Source organism: Cnephaeus nilssonii, assembly GCF_951640355.1.
Source record: "Cnephaeus nilssonii genome assembly, chromosome: 13".
In the NCBI taxonomy this organism is placed as follows: domain Eukaryota; kingdom Metazoa; phylum Chordata; class Mammalia; order Chiroptera; family Vespertilionidae; genus Cnephaeus; species Cnephaeus nilssonii.
In genome coordinates, this window is record NC_137084.1 from 31,304,746 (window position 1) to 31,326,642 (window position 21,897).

The window sequence follows — 21,897 nt, forward strand, 5'->3', positions numbered from 1 at the left end:
TAGTTACAAATAATGTAAATGGCATAATCTCATTTTTCTAACTAATATATAATATATATATATTCAATATTCATATATATTTATATTTGAATAAACATGAAGACATATGAAAAAAACATGGAGGCTATTAACTTTGCTTATCTTATGGATGTGGGAGTGGAAAGTTTACTTTTATTAACTTTTTTCTAATAATTTCAATATTATTTCACTAGTTATAATGAATATTATCACGCTTATTGTTTTTAAAATTAATAAAATAAAATTGAAAAGGAAAATAATCCAGAGATCAGAATAATGTAAGCTAAGCATGTTCATTTAATGTAGTTGTTAAATGAACAAACAAGCAGGTGTGAGTAAGCATAAATAAGAATATTGTATGAAAAAGAATCAGTGACAAAATCTTCCCATTGTGACATTTTGTGAAAACACAGATTAATCTTTTTCTAGAAATAATGCCCAGTTCCAGGATCTACAAATTTAGAGGGATGTGGAGAACTCAGAGACGTGAGCAGCATGTGTTATAAAATTATTGATTATCTATATTTATAAAAGCCTAAGTGACCTTTCGACCATTCAACAGTAGCTATGATGCACACTGACCACCATGGGGCAGATGCTCAACACACGTACATGGAAACATGGAACAGACTGATGAATCTCAGAGAGAAGGGGAAGGGGGAGGGCGGGAAGAGATTAACCAAAGATCTTCTATACATACTAGAGGCCTGGTGCATGGATTTGTGCCTTGGTGGGGTCCCTCGGTCTGGCCTGTGGAGATTGGACCAAATCCATGCACCGGGCTTCCAACATCCCCTGAGGGATCCTGAATTGTGAGAGGGTGCAGGCCAGGCCTAGGGACCCCACTGGTACACGAATCCATGCACTGGGCCTCTAGTTTCATATAAGAAGTGTGGAGTTTAGAAGTTTAGGGCTGTTATAGCAGTGCAATGATGTTATTAAAGTCTTAGACTTTTTCTATCTTTTTGCTCTACTACTGTTATTATTCATTGAGCATTTGTTCATTTTACAAATATTTATGGAGTACTTGATATGTGCCAGGAGCAGTTCTAGTTGATTTGAAATCGTTTAGTTACCTTTTCATCTTTGTACGTATTGCCTTATGATTATAAAATGACTAAGGCATCACAACCACATCACTCCAGGCATCACAGCCACATTTAAAATAGAAAGCTGGGAGGTGCAGTGACAAAAAGATCTTTTATTTAGGAAGCTGTGTCATTTTGTTTTATTTAATTTTTTTAAGCTGTGTCATTTTATTAGGGGAAGAAATCTTTCTTGGAAGCACCCAGAAAGTAGAATAAGTGAAAGAAATGAAAACTAGAGAAAAAGTAAGCATGTTAGAGAATCATTTTAGTTCCAACTTCTGACTGTTAGGTATTCAGAAAAGAAGAATAGAAAATGGAGTAGAGTAGAAAAATAAATAAGCAAAGTGTCCAGAACATAAGGGTATGACTTTTCAGATTGAAAGAGCATCCAATTATCCAGGGCAATGAATGAAAAAAAGATTCGCTCCAAGGTACATTATTGTAGAATTTAAAAACAATAGTGATAGATATTTCATCCCAAAAGCTTCCATAGGGAGAAAGAGGAAAAAAAATGCAGGTCATGTAATATCAGGAAACAGACATCTCAATATCAACCCTGAAACCTAGAATACAATGAAATAATGCTCAAAATTTTTTGAAGGAAAAGGATTTCAACCTAGAATTCTATACCCAAGCTCTCAAGTGAATGTCACAAGAGACATAAATTTTCAGATATGCAGCAACTAAAATTTACTTCTTACGCATCCTTTAATAATTGTTTTCCCCTTTATTGATTTTTAGAGAGGAAGGGAGAAGGATAGAGAGATAGAAACATAGATGAGAAACATCATTGATCAGCTGCCTCCTGCATGCCCCCTACTGGGGGTCAAGCCCAAAACCCAGGCATGTGCCCTGACCAAGAATCAAACTGTTAACCTATTGGTGCCTGGGTTGATGCTCAACCACTGAGCCACACCAGCTGGGCTTCTTATGCATCCTTTTTGTTAAAGAAGTTACTAGAGAATGTGCTCCCATAAAATGAGTTAAGTAAAACAAGAAAAAGAAGATATGGGATCCAACACAAGCAAGCATAAAGGCAAATACCAGGATGACTATTATGTAAAGGCATAGAGAACAATCAGTTAGAATTTGAGAGGAAAGGCAGGGTTTCTACATTAGGGTTCACCAGAGAAACAGAACCAATGGGATGTGTATATATACAGAAAGAGATTTATTGTAAGGAATTAGCTCATGAGATTGTGGACACTGACAAGTACAAAGATCTGCAGAGTTGGCCAGCCAGCAAGTTGGAGACTCAGAATGGCTGATGTTCCAGTTCAAATCTGAAGGCTGTCTGCTGGAGAATCCTCCCTTACTCCGAGGAGAGTTGGTTCTTTTGTTCTATTCAGGTCTTTATTATGGAGGGTAATTTGCTTTACTCAATTCCACCAATTTAAATGTTAATCTTTTAAAAATATATTTTTTAATTGATTTTTAGAGAGAAAGAGAGAGATAGAAACATCAGTGATGAGAGAGAATCAATGCCTCCTGCATTCCCTCTACTGGGGACTGAGCCTGCAACTGGGCATGTGCCCCAACCAGAATCGAACTGTGACCTGGTTCATAGGTCAACGCTCAAACACTGAGCCACACTGGCTGGGCTTATCCCAAAACACCAGAAACATCCAGAATAACGTTTTACCCAACTGTCTGGGCATGGTGTTCTAATGAAGTCAACACATAAAATTAACCATTACAGTTTCCAAGAAAAAAATGTTACATATTTGACAATTTGAAAAATAATACTGATAGGCAAAAACATGAAAAAAGTGATAATAAAAACTAAGCAAATTATTATAAACTATGCTTTAATTAGGGAGAAACAAAAATGTTATAAAAGAAATGACACGTATTTGTGGTAAACTACTTGGCTCAGCTATGAACAAAATTTACTTTGTGTGATAATGTAAGCACTGACTTGATTTAGTCAAGAATTGTTATATGATTATATTGGGAGGATGGGAGAGATGATATTTAAGAATTAAATACTCTCCTGCCAAAACAAGAAGACAATAGATAATGTATAAAATTTAAAAATTTTAATTAAAAAGCAGTTTATGTACAAAGCTTAAAATATACTAAGCACATTAGTCAGAAATATGCAGTTAAATAACAGAAGAAATACTTTCAGTTATTTTCATAAATAAGTGAAGATATGTATATTCTTAGGGCCTAAAAGAAATCAGATCCTGGACAAAAAGAAAAAAAAAAGAATGACATAAATCACACTAGCTTTAAAATATGAAGATTTCTTACTTCATTCTGATTAAATTTCATGGGAATCTCTGTGTATAGGCATTCTTAGGATATCTGCTATAAGATGCTTTAATTTTCTCAATAGTAAATGTAGAAGTAGTACTTAGGAGGTAGAAATGACTTAAAATGCAGGGTTATTGATAGATGTGTTAAGGGTACTATAAACTTGGCAATCAAATAAATTCTGCAGTTGAATGATTTCTATAAATTATTTTAGAAGCTGATTATTAAACGATATGCTAATCACTTGTATACATAGTCAACGAGAAACAAAATTGTAATATTAAGACAATCCGATACTCTAAGTCATCTTTATGTACAATACTATACCCTCTGGAGAACGAAGATGATAGTCCTACTACTTGTGGACTGTGTTTTGTGGCATTTGAATGACCCTTCATTTTAATGTGTCTGATGCATCTTTTAATGCATCTATTGGAATGATGTGGTGATTGTGAACTGTATGCTCATGGAATCCAGATATCACAATTCTTTTTACCTATCTTAGATCTTAGCACCCATGTGTTGCACATTTGGATATTGTTTGGATAAACTGCTCCTAGCTCATTTTAAGATTTTTAGTTTACTTAAGGACACCACAAACATAGTTATAAGTAGCACACGAGTACTCATTGTGTAACTATAGAGCAGTAGAGTATTAGCTGTTTTATGTATAACTTTGTTTGTGAAATACTACTTACAAATAGAAAGAAATTAGATTGCATGCTTTTCCAAATATAGGCACACAGATGAAAGCAGAATGAAAAAGTTCACATTTCAGGTGCTCAGATTTGTCAAATGGTAAAAGGGAAATAGTATTTTTAATAACTATGCAGAAGTAAAACAGTGGGAATTATATTAAAAATAAGAACAAGTCTACAAAATTGTGATAGTCATGCTTAATGTGGCTCAAATAAAATTATGGCAAAAAGGTTAATGGATTTAAATAAAATAAGCACACCCCATACATAGATTCCCAGATTAGATCAATGTGGCCCTGTTTCAGGAAAGGTGTATTGGTACTTAATTTTTACATTTCTATATTTGGAAAAGTTACAAAATTGCGAAAATTCTGGTTTAAAAGGTTAAAAATTAAAAGTAAAACAACTATATTGGATTATCCCCCACACATACAGTTTTGTTGATATTAAGTATAATTATTTGATTTTGGTGAAAACCTTGAGTACCCCTTTTACTTAAAGAGTTTTCCACTGCTGACGATTATAGTATATTCTACTTCCTGTCACCCAGGAAGTCCTTGCAATTTTTATCATCACATCCAAACAGATAATGTATGTTCATAAGAAAATATCAGTGATAAAATTAAATCTCTTATTGACTTTGCAAAATTATTTCTTAAACATTAATGGATAAAATGTTATTTTAAAAAGAGAATGGGGGAAAAACATTGTAATCTCACTCATAAAACTTAAAATGTGTAAGAGATTTCCTATTGGTGTTGATTTTGAAAACTGAAGTCATCTTACATATTTCTCCTTCTTATAAAATATATATTAAACTTGAGTCGTAAGGGTAGGGTAATAGAACTCTGTTGATTTGAACATTCTTCTAACTAACATAATGCCAAGGACCAAAATATAACTGGTTTAAGGCAGTTCCTTGTATTTTAGTGTCATGCTCCTAATATAAATTGTAATGTTCATGAAAGTAATCAACTTACATTTTAAAAACATTTTTAATTGAATGAAGTCAACTACATGAATATTTTTCATACTTTAATATAATCTTGGGAGATAATTGAAGCTTCACAGTAAAATACGTTCAATTTCAATAATAATATTTACATAAATAAGTGCCTATATGTTATTGAATATTTAATAAAATTTTAAGGACAAGTAATTATCTTCTGTTGCATATTTCATATTAAACACAATTTTAATTTAAAAATGTAAATGTTTTAACATATTCAGGAATTTTTCCTAATTAGATATTTTTGCTCAGTTTGTGCCAATCTAGGTACTGTTACATATTGTACTTGTTGCAATATTGTACCTTTCTCCTTTCTTTGTTTCAAAAATATCTTTTCCATTTTGACTACTATAAAAATATCAGGAGTAAATTTAGAAAATAATTCATCTGGGCAACATAAATACTGTATTTCTGTTTCTTACTAGGTTATATTTATTTTCTGCTGACTAAGAACAAGAAACAGGACAATAAACAAAATTAGAATTTGTCTAGTATCTGTAGTGGACACCAATACATAGTTACTAAAAGGTAGGCAGGAGATAAATGCTTCATGAAGATTCATTATTAGATTCATTTTCAGAAAATAAAGCATCCAAACTAATATTTAACAATTAAACGTTTTTAAAATGCCTAGCATGATTTATGGTTCAAGAAAAAATAATATAAAAAACAATTAAACATAAGTTATGTTTTTATGGTTTCTTTTGTAGTATAGGTCAGTTAAATACAACTCTAAAAATATTTATTTGACATTTTCCAATATAATACTAGATAGGTACTACTAGATAATACTGTTATTGCCTTGCAGGGTCACATAATTTTCAATTTTATCATTATATTTTCTCACAATGGTAATTTAGTAGTTAATGTGGTTGGGCTTCAATTGTGTAGACAGCTAACACCTGGCTAGCTCAGACTATACTGTCACACCAAATAAGTAAAACTTGGTAGAATAGATTGTGTAATGCACAGATCTTATGCTGTTGTTATGGCGTTAAGAAGTCCTTGTTATTATGAATGTGCATTAGGATTATATTGTACACAGTCCTGGTATGCAAATGGGTAGCATTCAGTGAAGTGAAATAATTCCGTGTTATTATTATCTTTGTAAATTACATCTTAAGAGTTTTTGAGGACTTTATGATGGCAGTTTTTTATAGTCACAGTCCTACAGTATGTGCAGCACAAAATGTTTTCTTTCACTATTAACAATAACTAAGCCAATGAAAATGCTTTTTAAATATACACCCAGCAAACATTTAACTGGCTCTTCCTTCTTGCTACCCACAAACCATCTTTTATCATCTTTTAAGACAGTGTACGAAACAGCTTTGTAAACATCTGTTTTTCATTGCTAATTGTTAGGAAAACTGGGGATTTAAATGCTTCTTTGAAGTCCTCTTAATCCTATCAAGAAGAGTAAGTTGTATATGTCTTTAGATTATTTTTTTATCATTTAAAAATACACACATACTGTCCTCATTTATTTTCTAAATATTACTTTTAGAATTATAATATTTTATAGATATTTTAAGGACATTGCTTTGTAGTGATTAATTGAAATTATTAGCAACAGAGGCTATATTATACCAAAAAAAGATGCATGATTAAATATAGAATTATACATAATGTCCCTTTTTAAATCATTTTCAGAGTTTTCTTGGACATATTTCATATTGAAATGTACAATGATAGAAAATATAAGGAAAATGGTATTTGTTAGCAAAGAAACAATTAATTTAGAACTCCAAATCTTTTGCCATATTTATTTTTTAGGAAATATATGCTTTACTTCCTCAGGCTTTTTCTGTTCCTATAATCAAGTCATTAATGTCAATGGAATATTTCTGGCAGTGATATATTAAGAAGGCTTTTGCAATAATACATTGCATCCTAAATTAAAAGGATCTTTTGCAATAACTTTAAAATATTAATTTTCAGTATATATGCAATAGGTTTTTAATTAATATTTATTAAGTTATAATAGTGTAAAAGATGGGTCCCTAGTTAACACACTTAATTATTTGCTTTGCACATATTAGGCACTCAGTAAATACGTATATGTGAATAAAAGAGGTGGGAAGCAAGCAAAAGTTTTTTAACATAACTGTGATATTTAAAAACACATACAAACAAAAGAAATCCTCTATTTAGAAATTTTAAAAATAGCAATTTGAGATTCGGAAGAAAAAATTTTAAGTAACAAATTTTAAAATTAGATAATTTAATCAAGCTGTTTTAAAAACAATGTTAACACAATATATAAAGCATAAAATTTCTGAGGTAAATCATCAAACTTTTAAAGCCTAGTAATATTAGTAAATTATTGTTTTATTATTTGATATTTATCAGTGAGCAGTTTTACAGCATTATTTTGGTATCCCTTGCTTGTCTTTTATTAGGCACAGAAATGGATCTATATATGATTTATCAAATGTTTCTGGTGTGGCTAAAATGTGTAGTCATCTTAGTGGATTATAAATCCCAGATTTGGAAAGAGGTGTTTCTTTAAACACAGAGAAGCACATATGAAAGAATGCAAATGCTTTAACAATATTACTTGATGGTGAAAAGGTAACAGGATATCTCAGAAGGATGCTATCCCAGGAGATACTTAGAATTTTAGTGAATAAAGTTTATTTCTGTGGTTGAATTTTCCTATAACTCTATCATATTTTTCTTTCTGTGGTTTTTGCGATAAACATGCTTACCTATGTAATTATCTAGATCACTTTTAGTTAGAAATGTAATTCTACGCATCACTGTAAGACAAACATTTGGATGAGTGATAAACATTTCACTTTTCATCTAGACCTTTCAGTGGCATTAGTTTTGGCAGCCTTAAGCTATAAAGCAATCATTTCATTAATACATAATCTTCTTTCAGATAGCATTTCAAAAATATTAGGGTCTGGCATTTTAAAGAATTAGGTCTGATGTGTATTTTTGGAGGGAATAGGTATAGGCTTATAATTTTCTGTTTTCTACCACAATGGTTTTGTTTCATTATGTTTGGCCATTGACATTCTATTTATAGCAAAGTGAAGTATATATTCGGAATAGTGAGAACTTGTCCCAGGTTGTTAGGATTTCGATGTAAAGATCATGGAATTGGTGCCTGACTGTACATGTGCCATTTGCCATGTGTTCCAGTTTTATAGTCATTGGCCTTTGATTTGATTTTCTTTAAGTGAGGTTTCTACTCAGGCTTAGTTTCTGTCAGTTACATTAAGCTTCATGTGTATATCCTTCCATTGAAGAGAAAACGAGCTGCCAGGATCAGGATGGTAAAACCAAGGTCCCCCCTGAGATAAGGTTCTTGGGGGCACTGTTCTTCCAGGAGGTTGGCCCACCCCCACTGCCCCTAAGAAATGAGATGGTTTGAGGGCTATTACATACCTAGGTTTTCGCAGTGGATTAGAATAACATTACTTAACACAGGTGTTCCTATAATTGGGACTCCCTGGGAAAATCCAGCCCTGTATTCAGTAACACTCAGCTCTCCGCATTAGTGGCGGAGCAATCCAATGTTCATGTGCTAGGCTGTGGCATCGAACAGTGGAATAGGGTCTGGTTTGGGGGCCTGTTGCTTCTCTTCTTGGAAAAGACATTTCTGTTGTCCATTATTAGCACTGGATTGCTGTGGTTCTCTTTTTAAATTTTAAATTTATTTAATTTATTATTATTATTATTATTATTCTGACTAAAATACTGAAAGGCCCCTGCTGGAGTCAGTAAGGGGTGATTCATGGCCTCAGGTTACACAAAATAGTTTCCGAGGTTCCTTTTTCTTGAGAGAAATACAATTCTTCTTCTTTTGTAAAGCATTACATTTGAACAATGTCTGTGCACCCCAGTAACAGGGAGATGACGGAGCAGGCCCTCTTCTCGGAGCGAAGGGGCCCTGTTCACGGAGGAGGATGGACTTGGAGTGGCCTAGTGGACTTCCCCACGCCTTGGAGGCCGTGTCCAGGCATAACAAAGAACCCACACAAGTTATTTCAGGTTTTAGCTAAGGCATTCTTAAGCCTGGTATCTTTAGAATGCAAGCCCTGAATGCAAAAAGAACGGTGTGTGAAAAAGTGTTTCTATAGAGGTAGGGGTGGGGAGAGTTGAAAAAATCGCTGATATACTAATGAGCAATCAAGATTGTTTTACCGAATCCATTGTTAGACCATCAGAAGGACGGATTTCCTGAGAAATGGGCGACTATAGACAAAATGTCCAGGCGGCGGAGTTGCCAAGGCATCCCTCTCCTAAGCGCAGTTCTCGTCTGGAAGCTCCCCTCCCTGGCTCTCCCCTCCCCCCCTCTCCCCCACCCCCCATCCCTAGTGACTCCGGGTCTGGCCGCGCCCCTGAGTCCCTTTGTCTCCGGCCCCGAGAGCGGCGAGCTAGCGGGAGAGGAGCCCCGGGAGTGCTGTGCGGAGCCCTGCTGAGCTGAGGTCGCTGCCAAAGGGAGCTCGGTCCTAGGCCAGGACCGGAGCGGACGCCAAGCCTCTGGGAAGCCGCCTCCATCCTCAGCCAGTGCCCTGGGAGTTGTTGCTTGAAGTTTCGGGGCAGCAGCGCCTGCCCTGGAGCTCCAGACCCTGTAGTCCGAAGCTTTGTACTTTGCTGGGAGCGCGCCCCTTCGCTAGGTTCCCGGGATGGGTTTCAGCTAGGGTGCGGTGTTAGCCCTCACCCTTCTCAGCCCGGTTCTGGGAGGGCAGGCCGCACCTCGCGGCCCCTTCCGCTCGCGGGGCGCCCCGCTTTGCTTCCCTTTAAAGCGGTCCCCGCGGTCGGTCGCCGAGGCTGCGGGGCCGAGGTGCGCAGGGTTCGTCTCGCCGGCGGCGGCCAGGCGCAGTCTTCCGCTCGACCTCTAGGTGGCGACTTAGGCCCGTAAACAAAGCTCGGCCAAGTCGCAGGTTGGCACCCTCGCAGTTCCTCCACGTCTCATCCTAGTTTTCCCGCTGGTCTCCAACCGGCTGAATTGACGGTTAAAGGGACTTGAGTTCAGATGAGGAGTTCGGTCAGAAAGGCAGTGTGTGTGTGTGTGTGTGTGTGTGTGTGTGTGTGTGTGTGTGTGTGTGTTTCCATGCGCGGGAGGCGGTGATGGGGTGAATACCGTCAGCGGAACCCTATGGGACACCGCGTCTCCCCCGCCTCACCTGAACCCTCAGGCTGGCATCCCCCGAAGGGTTGGGGTTCTCGGACGCTCTGCAGCCCGAGATGCTCGCGACCAGGGCGCCACCAGCAGAGGGCCGGGGTCTGGTGGCTGCTGCCCGCCGTGGACGATTTGCTAATAGCGTGTCAGTGACACCCACAATTCATAAGTGGAGAGACCTGGAAAAGAGAGCCCTCTGGCTGTGCCCTTCTCCGGGGTGCATGCTGGCTGACCCGAGGGGGAGGGTGGGTCCGTGGGGCTGGGGAAGAGAGACACACAGCGAAAGAATAAACGTGCGACAGTCACACATGCTTACCTCCGGACGAAAGGACACGGTTCCTAGAACTGAGATCCCCAGAGCCAGTCTGCATCCCAGCTGATTCTCCTGTAGGCTCCTTCCTGCCTGACACAGCCTTCTCACTAACTTGGACAAGCCTGGGGCTTCCCCCCCACCCCCTCCTTTTCTTCCTCCCCCCCCTTTTTTTTCCTTTCCAGACATCCCCTAAACTGAACCCAGGGCAAATCCAGAAGTCGGTACAGTACAGAGCTTCCATTCAATTGTGTGTGTGTGTGTGTGTGTGTGAGTGTGTGTGTGTGAGTGTGTGTGTGTGGGGTCCCGTTTGCAGTTTCCCTTAGGCAGATGGAAGAAGTAGATGGTTACAGGACTCTGTGCATGGGGATGGCATGGGGTGTTGGTGGCAGGGAAGCGCGATTTCTCATGGGTCTCGGTGCTGCAGGTAAGTCCCCACATTCCAGCTTCCCTCGCGCGGAACTGCGGCGGCGGGTGCGAGTGGAGGGCAGTCCTCAGCTGATTAAAGAGCAGCGGAGGAGGGTGCAGAGGGGCGGGCAGGGCGGAGGGGGGGCGGTGGTGGAGAGATGGACCCTGTGCAGGCTCCTCGGACACGTTGTCTCGGTTCCTGTCTCTGCCCGCTCTATGCTGATTCCTCTGGGAGCCTTCTGAGCAGGGTAGTATGCCCTAAGCTCCCCCCCCCCTTTCTTCTCACCCCTTCCTAAAATGTGTTCAAAAAGAAGTGAATATCCTCGTAAAATAAGTGAAAAATCTTTCCCTGACTTTTCCTTTGAGATGTCCAAAGGATTCAATAAATGAAACTTTATTTGACCGGGGAGTTTACCCAGAGAGAGAGAGACTCAACGACATCTAGGGTCTTTGGCCTTATTCTAATTCCATGGCGGTAATTACCCTTCGTTTCTTTAAGTGCAATAGATTTATTGCCTTAGAGACTATGCACAGTTTGATTGAATTATTCATTTTTTTTTCTTTGGTGTAGACTGCATCTGGGGACTCTGATGTGACGTGTAGATTTTTTTTTTTTCCAGGAACAAAGGGAATGTGGAAATGAAAGAGAGGGAGAGAGAGGCTGGCAGATGTAATGAGACGCGGTGAAGGTGTACGCAGCCTGGCACTCCCACTCCTCCCTTCTGCTCTCACTGCAGCCCTGGGTAACTCGCAGGCTCACACAAACAGCCTTTCTCCCGCAGCCTGCCCTCTGTCACTGTAAGTACAGCAGCCTTCTCTTATCAGCATGCAGATCCCAGCCCTGCCCTCCCCTACCCCGGGGCTTTGCGCCTGAGACGGCAGAAGCACATCGGACATGAACTTTCCTGAGCCAGGAAAGACGTAGCTGTAAAACTTATTTTTTTGATTTCTCTTGATTTTTCTCTTCGGAAAAAAAAGTTCATGCATTTGTACCCCTCTCCCCCACCTCCCGGGTGACGGTGCCGCTCTGCTAACTGTCGCCACCTCTGGGGTCTTCCCAACAGGACGAGGCGCAGGTTCCGATGAAATGTAACGCTGTTCTCTGTCCACGGCAAGTCGAGGGACAATGCCTGGTCCTTTGGCAGAAAAATGACGTCTCCTGGGACGCAGAGTATTAGTCACAGCTTGCGTTTTGCTTTTGTCGTTGGAACGCGAGTTCCGACCTCTTGAGGCAGAGTCCCAAGGGCACTGTTATTGGGGGGCTCGGGTTATTGGGTTACACCAGGCTGGAGGGAAGTGCGATGGAGCGTTGGTCTACTTGTGCTCCCTGTTTAAGGAAACGGGTGGCTAAAACTTTTCTCCATGCTGTCATTAAAGTTTTCAACTTGCTTCCCTTTTTTTTTTTAAATACTCTTTCACTAATTTCTTCGTTCCAGCAAAAGTCCTCACTCCCCGCGCTTTGGAAGTAAAGACGTGTCCATTGGTCTGATTTGTGCAGTAGCTAGACAGCCCTTCCCGAGAGAAGTTAGCGATCTTGAGCTGAACTCGTGTAGATCCGAACTGTCCGCTCGGCCGGTGGAAGGAGACTATCAAAGCGAGAATCTGAGGTTTTGGACAGTGGTTCTGATTTTTTTTTTTTTCGTGGGTGCTTTAACTATGAACTTCTGGAGCAGAATTCCTTGCATTACCCTTCCCAAGTGCAGGGGGACCTCCCCCCAGGAACCGCGCGGTCCTTGCCTTTGCGGGTTGGCGCCTCTTCCCCGGAGGTGCGAGGCCAAACTCAGCCCAGCCCAGTTGCCTGGGTGCGGTGCGCAGGGACACCTGGACGGCGCGGGGGCAGCCACAGCCGCTGCGGGCCTGTCAGTCAGCTCCTATCTGCGCCCCATTCCCCCGAGCTCTCGCCCGGGGTGCTTGCGCCACTGCGGGGTTCCCAGGCGCACGGAAAGGGAGCCTGTGCGCCCTGGACCCGGCCCGCGGAGCCTGGGTGACCTGGGCTACTTCCGGGGCTGCCTGCGCCCGCAGGCCGGTGCGGACCCGGCGGAGAGCCCCGCGCTGACGGCCAGTGTGGGGCTCTCCACCTGCCCCTGCGCTGCGGGAGGCTAGAAAGGAACCCCCCAGGGCGCCCCGCCACCCCCCAGGGCCACGTGTCACCCCGTGCACAGCCTGAAGGGCGTCACGAAGACCCCAAACTTTAGTTCCCTCACTTTCGGGATTAATGTTGTGACCAGCCCCGGGGGCCGCCTTATTGATCCACTTTGGTATCAGCTTATTAGGTAAAATCTAAAGAGGAATCCTGTAGCTCCCTCCTGGAAAGTCCATCGTGGCTTGCTCTTAGGGCCTTGGATACCAGATATCTCGATAATGTCGCCTTTTTCTTCTTTTTACTTTTTTTTGTTGTTGTTGTTTGCCTTCTGCCAGTGGCCTGCAAGTTGTCGGCAGGGCCAGTGTTACCCCCCAGGTTCCCGAGTGCTGGGTGATTTAAAGAGACGGATGCGCTGGTACTCGAAAAGCCAAACTTGTCGCAGCAACTCTGAGGAACCCAGTGGAACACCACCTTTTCCTTCCCGGATGTTTCCCCTTCCTCCGCGGCCCCTCCCTGAGAATTCAGGCTTTGAGGCTTGAAAGTACCACCTCTCCTCATGGCCCTAACTCTACAAGCATCAGGACAGGTCCCTGGATTTTGAGTTTTTGGAGAGATTGGCTCCTGCGGTTGAGTTCCAGGGCAGGCGGCCCAAGAGCTCCGGATCCCAGCGATGGGCCACACTCTTCACAAAACCCAAACCCAAATGAACACAAAAAACAAATCCCAGAAGAGACTGACCCCAGTCTAAGCTGGAAACACCGTCTGGGTTTGCCCCTAGGGCCTTGGAGGTCAAGGGCGGGGCGAGCGAGTTGTGGAAAGAGCTGGCGTGCAAGGTGTTGGGCATTCTCTTAGCCTACCTCTCAGGCAGACCTTTCAGCCCTGAAATTCGCTGTGAGCCACGGGGACACAAAACGTTCTGGTGGGGACTAGCTCTCCCCTCAGCTAACCGTCATCCAGTCACTTTAACTTACAGCTCCTAACTCCCAATACTCAAGCATCGCATTTCTTATTGGGGTAGAAGCTCCTAGCTATTGCTCCTGTCCCACTAATTGGAGGTGGTCACCCCCACCCTTATCTCTATTCTTTTTCCTTCTCTGGCATCCATACGAAACCAAACATGGAGTATCCTTGAAGAAGCCGGTGCGTGACGGACACTTAGCCTGTTCCATCTTCGTGCTTGCTTGCTTTCTCCACCTTCCTACAAGTTCATGTGACAAAGACGAGGCCTTCTCCCCCTTACCTTTTATCTGTGGGAGGTCTTCCCCCAAATGGCAACTTTAGATTGCCATGAACATTCTGGATTTTCTAGTCAAAATTCCTGACCCCTCTCTTTTGGTTCCTATCTCCTTTCATAAAGTGTCTGTTTATGAAGTATCTCCAAGTGGCCATTTCATATCAGATTTTACAGAGTAAGGGCCTCTCCTTCCGCAAACCTCTGCAGGTTATGCTAGTATGTCAGAAGCTATCTCCCAGTTTTTAATCTTGATGTACTTTTGAGTCTCCACTGACGTCAGTTTCTCAAATCTAGTCTTTTTCTTTGAGCCCGGGTTAAGGCCAACCTCACCTTGTACACACTGCCTCTAGTTATCTCTGCATCTCTTACTGTCAAAGCTGGTATTCTCATATCTCTTGTATTCTGTATCTCTACTACCTTAATGTATGAGTAGTCTCTCACTTCTAAGTCCCCCACTCTTTTTTTTTTGCACTGAGATAAAGTTCCAGGTCTTCGCTTTTTTTTTTTTTTAGGCCATTCTATACCCTTCAAATCTTTTATCTATCCTACACATGCATCAAAGAGAATCTTTAATTCATTTATTTTTGGGGAAGTCTTATTTACATAATTTAATGCTTCTGAGTTTGGAGTTTTACATGCTGTCCTAGGTAACTGAAATTCTTTTCATCTTGTATAACTTCCAAGCGACCCCTCTTGAAATTGTTTCTCCAAATATACTCCTATACACAGTTGAGATAGTACACATATATCACACACTCAAGTCCACATAACCCAAACTTATCCATGTAATTCATGTGGAACTGTTTATTTATTGTTGTACAGGTATAATCATTTTTCTTTGGTAGTTTGTACGTCTTGTTATTTATAATAATTTTCATTCGTGAATTCCATAATCCTCATGGCCTCCAGTATACTGCCAGCTACATAAGCTAAGAATCTCTTCTATCAATTGCTTTTTCTTTTTTTTTTTCTTTTCAGTTCCTCCTTCTGCATCTTTTAACATACGTTTCTCTTCTCCCATTTACTGAGATCCTACTAACTGGCGTGTTTTCATTATCTATGCTTCCTGCACCTCTTTCTTTACTCTTTCTACCACTTCATTTTTCATTGTCCTTCATCCTTATTATTCACCTAATATTCATCCTTCTTTCCTTCTTCCAGGTCTGCTTCGGCCCCTGTCCTTCCCCTTTCTCTGTGTCTCTCATGACTCGCCTCTGTGGTCCAGTTCTACATCTCAGTGCTTCTTAACCTTCAGTCCATCCCTCCTCTGTCACATAACTTTCTCAAAGCACAAACTACCACCCCTACGTCCCCCGCTCCCACTTTACCTTCTCTTTCCCCAGTTGTCTACCTTTCCCCCACTTCAGTTTGCCTTCCTCTTGACTCCTCCTCCCAGCAGCTCCTGTCCTAAGAGCGCTCCGCGGGTCCTTTACGCCTCAGCCCCTCTCTCACCTAATACTTGTCACCGTTCCTCTCTGACCCGAGCTCTCCCTCTTCTTTGTCCCCTTCCCATTCCCTTCTAGTAAGTGGCTCCACTCTCTCTTCCCAGGCGCCTTCTGCAGTCCCAACCTCGGCGCGCGCCGCTCTCTGCCCTTTCTCCTGCTCCCTCGCCTCTGCCTCCCGCTCTCCCCTCCTTCTCCTTCCCCCGTCCTCCCCCCTCCCTCCCTCCCAGCTTCCCTGCCTGGCTCGCCGCCTCCCTCGCCTCTTGTCTCATCTTGCCTGTGTTGTCTGGGAGGGGAGCCCTGCCTCCTCTCCCTCGCTCAGATCAATGCCCTGGCCACTCACTTTCTGATGTTGCACGACGGGAAATGCTTTGAATACTTACGACATGGCCGCTCACACTGATTGCCAAGATTGACAGCACTAACCATCGCCTTCACTTGTTTCAAGGGGGAAATCCCTAGTCCGCCCGCTCCTGCGCGCACCTCCCGGCACCCCGGCGGCAAACTTCTGCGGGTCAGCGCTCCCCCGCCCCGGGCGGGACACCCCCGCAGACTCAGAGTTAACGGGCTGCGCCGGCCTCGGCGTTGCGGGGGGTGGAGGGGTTCCGCTCCCTTGCTCCCGGGGTGGTGCTAATTGACCTAGCATCGACTCCCCTTCCTTAAGAAAAATTTTATTTTATTTTATTTTATTTGTATCTCTCCCTTTTTCTTTAATGCCATTTACTCTCGAGGCGCAGCGCACCAGGAGCCCTCCCGCGCGGCACCGTCCGGGAGCCCGCCCAGGTAACCGGGACGGAGCGAGCGAGCGATCTGGAGAGCGAGGGCGGTAGAGCGAGCGCGCGCGGCCCGTTGGGGAGCTACCTGTTGGGGAGTCGGAGGGGGCAGGGGCAGGCACCCCGGGCCGGGCCGCCGTCCCCCCCCCCCCCCCCGCCCCGCGCCTTCCGCTCCTGCCCTTCCAGGCAGCCCCAGGGTTCGTTTTCCGAAGCTGGGACGCAGGGGCTGGGGCCGGACAGGCGGAGGGACTAGAGCGGAGCGCGCGGAGCCCTGCGAGGGAGCGGGTGGCCGGGAGCCGCGCAGCCCGGGCGGGTTTCCGAGCGGGGCCGGGGAGGAGGGCAGCGGGGGAGGAGCGGCGGGAGGAGGGCGCTCCGCGGGCCGGCGCGGAGGGGGAGTAGAGTTGAGAAAGGGGCCCGAGCGGCTGCCGCTCGCCGCCGGGCGGACACGCGGGTCCCCAGGATGCATCCCCCTCTGGGAGAGTTGTGCCTGGTTCCGGAGGCGGTGACAGATCTGCGTGGCGGGTTTCTGGGTTTTCTTGCCGCCCCCACCCCCCCCACCTCCAAGTCCCAAAATCCACTCCGGGGAGACACATGTGGTAGCTGTAGATCACTGTGCGTAGGACACTAAGGCCAAAGAGCAGGCGAGAGAGAGAGAGACGACGCAACCTTTGACAACAGAAAGCTGTTATCGCCATCCTAAGTATTCGTCCGGAAATCTGTCCGCCCTCTCGGCCCACCTTGTTCCTTCTCCTCCTCCACTTCCCCGGGTAGACATTCTAACCCACATGACTGGGAACGATAGGAAAAAGAAGTCAGGTGGCTTAGAGAATGAATTGTTAAGTCTCCGTGAACTTTGAGGTAGGTATCTCATTGAAGTTTGCGCAAGTGTGTGATGTAAGAAGCTTGTGCCTGCGTGTGTAGCGCTCTCTCTCTCTCTCTCTCTCTCTCTCTCTCTCTCTCTCGCTCAGCTGCTGCGTGTGTGCTCGGTGAGGGTTCAGATGGGACCGCTGGGTGGTAATGCCTTTCGTGCCCACAAGAGGGCAGCATCCCGAGGGCTTTGTGAGCGCCGTATCGCGTTATCGCTGCAGGCTTGGGTTTAGAGAAAAGTTATACCCAAACTTTCAAATTGATATCACATCTTACTCCGTGATATTAAAAAGAGAAAGAGGGGGGAAAAAGACAAGTGAAGAAAGAAGAGAGAGAGAGAAAAGAAAGAGGAAAGCAGGCCACCAGCCTACCTCGGGAGAGTCACACCGAGACTAAGGGGGAGGGCTGTTTTAATTGTGGGTTTGGCCGGCTGACGACTGGAGTGCCCTCCTCGGCTGTCTTAGTTGTAGCCGGAGGTCATGTAAATCGACCTTAAAAGAATGCATAAGCCATAAATTAAAATAAACCTTCACCCAAGGGCTGATCCATAAGTAGACAATATCCAACCTGGACAAAACGAGCTTTCCTTACGAGCCGACCTAAACCGCATCCCCCCCAAAGCATAGAGGCTAAATGCAAAGTAAGTTTCCCAGCGAATATTTTGTTTTCTTGAAAAGTGTTGGGTTGGTTCGCCGTGTGACTGGGCTGCGACGCCGCCGTTTTCCGGAGCGCTTCAGTGTCCGCCAGGCTCGGGGTGCGGGAGGTGGGGGGGGGGGGGGGCGGGGGGAGGACCCACTGGGTTTCTGGGCTCCTTAGCGCTAACCCCCACCCCACCCCCATTTTGGTTTGGAAACTTCGGCTATTTGCGGGCTTGCCGCTGGCGGAGGGCGGGCGAGAGGCGGAGGATCTCGGCCGCGCGCTGCCCTGCGGGGTGCAGTGCCCCGGGAGGAGTGCGCCCGGGAAACCCGGGTCGCTAGAAACCCCACGCGCTGCCTCCGTCCGCGCTCCCCCCGCCGCTGCGCCGCCGCAACTTTCCCGGGACCCCGCGCGAGTTGCCTCCAGTTCCCGCGCCGCTCTCTGCCTTCCCGTCCCCTCCCCTTATGTTTTTTGGACTTGGCTTTTTAGGGTCGCTTTGGGATAAACAAGCCGAATTCCAAGACCATCCGAAACCCAAGTGCTCATCGGTGGTCCCTCTTTGCCCGGGACCCTAGGGCAGGGGTGCCGGGCCCGGCGGGGCGGGGGGCGTGTGTGAGCGGCTGCCCAACCCTGCGGGGCGCGGGCTCGGCCTGGGGACCCGGGGATCCCCGGGCTCCCCCGCACACAGTCGCCGGCCCTTCTCGGTCCGGTGCTCTCCCACTCCGTGTCCCCGAGCCCGGCCCCGGCGCCCTCCGTCCTTCTCGGCGTCCAGCCCGGGGCCCGCCGGCCGCCGCCGCCGCCGCACGCTCCGCTCCGCAGACCCCCGAGATCTGCCGCTCGGGGGCTCGGCCCGGGCCCGGGGGTCGGTGCTGCCACCCGCCCGAGCCGGGCTGCTCTCGGGGGAGCCGCGTTTCCCGGTCTCCCTTCGAGGGCCGGCCCGAGCCAGGCGGGGGCTCGTGCAAAGTCTGCCGGGGCGGTGCTCGGGCGCCGGGAGGAGCGCCTGCGGCTGCGGAGGACAGATTAGCTCCCTTTTCCCCCGGACTGTTTCCCTGGCGCTCCGAGGAGCTTTCAGATAAAAACACACACACACAGAGAACTGGTGTGCTCCGAGCAGATAAAAGGTGGCGGTCGCCGGCGTGTTTTGAGTGTTATTTAAGTTCTCTGAGGCTGACCAAGTTGGGAGACATTTGTTTGCACGGATTGTCGGAGGGTGCCTGCGGCCCCTGCTCGGGGGCTGAACGGAAGGAGGCCGGGGCGCTGCTGGCGGGGCTGCGCGGTGGGCGAGGCGGGGCGTCCCCGGCCGCTTCTGGGTGTGTGACCGCCTCCGGGGCCCGTGCTCGAAGTTTCGGTCTGGAGGCGGCCCGAGGCCGTGGCTCCGGCGGACGGGGCTGGGCTCCGGGCCTCCGGCCGCCCTGTCAGTGGGGCACTGGGATGACGTCCCCCCCGTCCCGGGCGCTTGACCCCGGCGCGCACTGCGGTGTGGCCCGCCCTCCTCCCCGGCGGGGCGGCCCGGCCCACCGCCCCGCGGAGTCTCCGGGATGCGAGCGTGCCCCTGCGCCCCCGCCCCCCCAGGGTCCCCGCTCCCCTGCCCTTTATAGTCACATGCCCGAGCCCCGGGTCCCGAGGAGCACAGACGCAGCCCCGCCCAGTCTATTTCTAGGAGGAGGGTTTGGTGAAGAATAATAATAATAATAATAATAAAAAAAAGGTCAAGTGGCTGGGTCCGCGCGCTGGTCCATGGCGAGGGGGGGGGGGGGCCTGGACGGACACCTGGCAAGGACCTCCCCGCCTGTCCCCCACCACCCCGGCGGGCCCTCCCCCCCACGGCTGGCCTCCGCAGGCCACATTCCTTCGCTGAGTGTGAGAGGCTGTGGGAAAAGCAATCCCCGAGCCGGCTGAGAGCCGGCGAAGCTGATCCCGCGATGGCATGTTGTTTTGCACAGTTGCTTGGGTTGACGTTTCCTCATAAGGTAAGGTGTCACTGGACAGTCGGCTGCCCAAATGCCACATGTATAATTAGCTTGCGCACTCAGCACCTCGTCCCCGAGGCCCCAGGCCCGCAGGCACGGGCTGGGCCGACCTGGCCCGCTCAGCTGCGTCCTGGGCTGCAGGATTTCCGAAGAAGGGTGCAACCGGCCCGGACAGCCCTGGGAGGCCCCTGCACCCCGGGGGACGGTGACAGCGTGGCCCTGTCTTTGATTGATCTCTCTCCACGTTCCTGTGCCTCAGCTCTCTGTATTTTTTTTTTTTTTTCGGTTGAGGGGGAACTACTGGCTAAGAGGGGTAAACCAGCGGCAGGGTGCAGACTGAATGAGGAAAGGGGGTGCAGTGTGGCTCGGCTGTGTAAATCTGGCAGTAGACCGACTCTTGCACACGCCGCCCATGGAGGGGGGCTGTTAAGTGTCCCTCTGTGCTCCAATCCACCAGGGCTAGTCCAGGCTTGGCGTTGTGTCCCGGCTTGGGTAGGGGCTTCAGGCTTCTCGTTTGGAGTGCTCACCTGTCTCTGTGCTCCCTCCCACCCCCACCCCAGAGGTCACCCAGCAAATTGGTATCTGTGTCCGGATTGCAGCTACTGTCCCCCTCCCCCACCCCCTCAGGGCCTAGCCGCTTGGGGCTGCTAGTGTTCACAGTGGGTAAGATCTGCTGCCTCTCCTTGTCTCACTCTGGTTCAGCTGGGCTTCTTAGGGGCAGTGCCCTGTCCTCTCTGTTTGCACCCAGATTGGTGCTTGAGAGTCCCACCTGGCTTCTCAGCCCCATCCTCAGGTCAGCTTTTGCATGCACTCGGGCGGAAGCCGGATTTCTGCAGCCATGAACATGACTTTCCCTCTATCTGTGCAGTCACGGTGGAAGCCAACACTCAGCATTGGGCACTTTCATCAGGCTCCTTCCTCCCCTGATACCTTCTAGAAGATTCTCTTTATTTTAAAACAAAAAAGCCAACATCCTAAATCCATCCGTAAGTTTAGTGGGATAGGGCTAGCTTTGCTGTGGCTGCAGGAGTGTAACCTTTCAGGTGGGAAGTGGGGACATGGTTTTCCTTAGTTGCATTTGATTTTTTATTGAACCAATGTAATATTTCATGTTTTATAATAGGGGAAAAGTTATGACTGATTTTTTAATACTCTACCGGACCATGAATGTATGAGCTACATACTTTTGAGAGTATCTTTTTGAATACACATATGTGAGCACATGAGCAGTAGGCCTAATGGCATGTAGGTTTTTTTCTCCTACACTTTTGAAAACCTCATAACTCAAGACAGATTGTCCTTATCCTAAAACAACAAGAACAACAACAACCAACCAAAAAAAAAAAATCCTTCAGACTCTGAAAGCATGCAAGTGTGCACCACACTTATTAGATCTAGTTCATTACCAAAGGCAGTGAGTAACCAGGATCTAGCTATTGCTAGGTCATTAATTCCCTAAGCAAACTGACATCCTCTGCTGCTTTTCTCAGGTACTAATAACACCCCCTTTCTCCTTTGCTCTCCCACCATATCCCCTCACATATAGTAGCAAAATAAGATGGTTTTGTTTTTTTTATTGTTCGTCCTATGTAATGCTGTTCTTAGTGGATTTTTTTTGGAAGTAATCAGAAGGAACTTTCTCTTGGTATATATGCTTTTTAAATGCAAAATTTATGAGTTTGTTATTATGGCGCATGATACAAATTCCTATAATAGTATAATATGTAACTATAACACTCGAAACATTATACTATAAAGAAAAATAAATGTAAATATTAATTAATAAGACACTATCTCTATATCTTAAGCTGATTCTATACTGGATTCAGTAACAATAACTGGAATAAATGACATTCAATAGGAATATTATAGTCTGTTGGACGTTTTTTCATTAGTAGCAGAAAGTGACAGATATTTTCCTTAGTAAGGGAAAAGCATATGTTTAAAATATGACCATATCTG

At 45.9% G+C, this 21,897-nt stretch overlaps 1 protein-coding gene across 13 annotated transcripts in view; it reads left to right on the forward strand.

Moving 5' to 3' along the window:
* The first annotated feature begins 11,705 nt into the window (after positions 1 to 11,705).
* Positions 11,706 to 21,897, forward strand: part of SOX6 (SRY-box transcription factor 6) — a 558,867-nt gene continuing 548,675 nt past the window's right edge. For 3 of the 13 annotated variants that reach the window (XM_079789454.1, XM_079789457.1, XM_079789458.1), the window contains exon 1: positions 15,985 to 16,203. The gene's annotated coding sequence lies outside the window, so the exon portion shown is untranslated. The other 10 variants (XM_079789464.1, XM_079789472.1, XM_079789466.1 and 7 more) reach the window with 6 other exon arrangements.